A 3,999-nucleotide genomic window follows, 5' to 3' on the forward strand; every position below is an offset into this window, starting at 1 on the left:
GTTCACTGCTTTGTGAAATCTATATTTTTGTCTGAAATTGTAGTTGGATTAAAAATCCAGGATCAGCACATTCTCATATTGCAGAAAGTATGAGAATGAAAATCAACCATATGAAAATAACCTTTTTGTAAAGGATAAAAAAGGTGATATGACATCTTAGACTTTTGCTACTGGATATGTCTTTGATGAAATAGCACCAAAAAAACAATTGAACACAAACCAAGGAAACTTCCAGAGATCCCTTTCAATGTTGATAGTTTCAGTTCTCAGTTTGGTGACTCCAAGAGCAGAAGTATGTGGTATAAGGGGGTGAACTCTGCTTTTCTTGAAACTATTAAATTCGGAATTTCGTATGTTATAATATCCACTCCTCGGGCAGGTCCAAACCTTCCTTTCCCAGCAAAGTTATCCAGCTCCTCCTTGAGGATCCCCAGGGCAGCCAGGAGATAAAATCTCTCCATGTTTTTGGGTCTGCCCTCACGTTTCCTCTTAGTTACACGTACTCCATCATAGCTCCAGCAGGAGCCGGTCACAGAGCATTCTTGTCCAAACGAAGTGAGATGACGACTTTATTCAGAGGAGCAGCGGCTCCTCACATTGACTTGTACAATGAACTCGTCAATCCTTCTTAGAAGCCTCATTTTTGCTGCCTGAATCCACAATGTTCTCCTTTTAGCTGTTACCCAAAGCTATAGGGTAACTTCACCGTAGCAGAGATTTGAGTGGTAAACTGCTTTGTGTGAAAACAGCTTTCACTTCACCATCACAGATTGCTACAGTTGCTGCAGGACTGCTAACACTGCAGCCATTTACCTTTCAGTTTCGTGTTCCCTCCTTTCTGCACTTGTGAACAAGACACCAGGATACTTTAAGTGCTCTACTGGGGGGCTTTTATTCTCTGCTCACCTGGACAGAGCAGCCTGCTCTTTTCTAAGAAGGGACCATAACCTCAGATGTGAAGCTGCAGATTCTCATACCAGCTGCTTCACACTTGGCAGCGAACGCTCAAGATCAAGATGAAGGCCACAGTGGGACGACAAAAGGACAATATCAACCCCTAACCCTCCCAAGTTACTTTGGCTACGCCTTGATGTCAAACATGGAAACTTCAGGAATGGTGATGGGTCTTATTCCACCAGATGTCAAACACCAATTCCTGGTAGGAGGCCATGTCCACCATGTTGATGAGTTCCTCAAAGTGCTCCTTCCACCACTCAGGCACCTCCCCAGGAGCAATCATCATTTCTCTGCCCTTGTTGTACTCTCCCCTCTTTGGCTCTTAAAGTCTCCTGGTTCTTCGAGTCCTTGAGATTGGTGCCCCGTGGCCAAGAGTTCTGTCTCCACCTGGAGGCCAGAAGAGCCTCTTACAGAGTCACAACCTGTTTCCCATAATTCCCTTGAACATTACATTTGTAGAATTTGGGCTAATTCAACAGCCATATTTACAGGTAGCAACTTTATGTTTGGTCTGAGATGAATGCTTATTTCATAAATGGATAACAGCTACACACACACACACACACTTTCAGAACCACTTGTCCCATACGGGGTCACGGGGAACCGGAGCCTAACCCGGCAACACAGGGCGTAAGGCCGGAGGGGGAGGGGACACACCCAGGACATGACGCCAGTCGCCGCAAGGCACCCCAAGCGGGACTCGAACCCCAGACCCACCGGAGAGCGGGACCCGGTCCAACCCACTGCACCACCGCATCCCCCATAACAGCTTCAATTTTGCCTAAATAAAAAAGGTCCAGATTTTTCTTAGCAGTTTTCATTTCTTGTACCAATGTGTGATTTTGCCTCTTAGACAAGTTCAGAACACGTAACTGAAGAGCGTGGAGTCTGTAGACTCGTGTCGTAACTACTAGAGCTGCTACCTTTGGACTCAGGTTGTGGGTTCAAACCCCTCCTCTAGTTGTAGTACCTTTGAGTAAGGTACTTACCCTAGATAGCTGCAGTAAAATGCTCCAGGTGTATGAAAGGGTGAAAAATTGGAAGTTGTTTTAGAGAAAAGCATTAGCTCAGTGAAGTGATGCAATGACAGGTGACCAGTGGCCTTGCTCAGGAATGGAAGGGTTTAGGTTTAAAAACTAAGTGTGTCATTCGGATCCTTGTGTTTATTTACTGTTGTGCATATTTGTGTAACTTTAATGCTTGCAGTTGGTTCCAGCTGTGGGCGCTACTCCAATAATGTGTATTTACAGTTTAAATCCCTGTTTGGTGCACAGGTGGGGGCTAAAACCTGGTCTGCGATTTACCTCTTGTCTCAGACGATATGTCCTTTATGGCAACACATGAAGTGTAAAAATGCTGCTTTTCTCACTGTCCACACACATCTGTGGAGACAGACAAGAGCTGTTTTTCTTGAATATGTTTGATCCATTTATACATTTTTTTTTAAAATGTATGATTTAGAGATCAATCACATTTTCAGAAAAAAATATTGTGAAGGACTTTTATATGAAGAAGAATGTTTTTGTTTTCTGCACACAATTTTTTTCTTAAAATTAAATCACTTTTGGGCATATTACGGAGAAATTTTCTGAAAAAGTGTTAATTTCAGAAGTATGTTAAAAACTGTACGGCTAAAGCGTTTGGTCAACATGATAAAATGCTGAACAATCCCATTTACTGCAGCGTGTAATCCCTATACCTGAAAACTGACAGTTTTATATTTAATACGTTTAAGTCAAAATAGCTTTGAGAATGAAACTTCAAAAATACAGCATTCAACTGCTTTGCTGGACCCCAGACCTAGGTGTTTTGGAAAAGGACAAATGGATAGGATAGATATTCGTGAGGTTACGTCCCTGGTCGGGTTATACTGGAAAAAATGGCAAAAACAAAAACAGATCACTGGGGACATTAAACATTTTAACAATACAGTGAAAACATGGTGCTAAAGAAGGACAACATGACTGTCAGCTTCTTGGAGAGCTTGTCCTGGAGAGTTGTGGTAGAATAAAATGTGCTGACGCTACAATTAAAAGAAAATGACAGAGAATTTGAAAAATATTTTTATTTTACTTTATATATTGTAGTGAAGGACCACTTGTTGCAATAATTTAGAACATAAAATGCAAGGCTTCCGACTTCCTAGTGGAACAGGGTGATTTCTCAGGGATACAATTAAGCTAAATTTCGGTTGAAGACGTTATACATAAATAAACAGACATTTTTGTAAATATCATCAGGAATTTCTTGCATTTCTCACAATTTCTCCTCTTTGCTTGAAATAGACAAAAAATATCGTTCAAGAGAATACAGATTAGTTTATATATTGTAGTGCGTTGTGTGTTATGAATTTCTAAATCGAAATGAAGAATGAGGAAAGTGAGTATATAATGCAATGTGACCCCTCTTTGTATGAACTCTTAGAGCAATGCTTTTCACTCCTAGTCTTGGCTAACCCTGCAAATGCGCAGCTTTGTTACAGACGGGCCGATTTTTGAATAAATAGCGACGGTCATAACCCGAAGACCTCAGCTGAAGGGTCACTAAGTTTTCCGTAGTGTCCGAATTTCTGGTGAGGAATACGCATTTTTGTGACGACATTAGAAAACAGCTGCAGGTGTGTTTTTGTTAACGTTGTCCCATTATTTGAGCATCTGTAAATCTCAAAATAAAATTAATATCACTGATAACTGAAGTAGCATGGCGGTGCCTCACGGTACCTGTGCAGCTCAGGTGTAGGTTCGAATCTCTCAATCTGTGTGTGTTTTGCATCTTCTCCCTGTGTCTGTGGGGGTGTGAGCGGCTACCTTATGATGGGCTGGTGACCTGTCTGGGATGTATTCCTTCGAGCCTAGCGCTCAGTGATTTTGGGATAGGCTCCAGACTACCACAACCCCGAGAAGGACAGGCAGTGAATAAAAGTAAAATTTGATTAATAAAAAACGAACAAAAACAAATGAATGAGCAGTTGAACATGTATTCACTTTGAGAGCTGATTAATTTAAAATCATTAACACTCATTTTATTTTGTGAGGAAAAACA

This window comes from Scleropages formosus, chromosome 19 (genome assembly GCF_900964775.1).
Source record: "Scleropages formosus chromosome 19, fSclFor1.1, whole genome shotgun sequence".
Lineage (NCBI taxonomy): Eukaryota > Metazoa > Chordata > Actinopteri > Osteoglossiformes > Osteoglossidae > Scleropages > Scleropages formosus.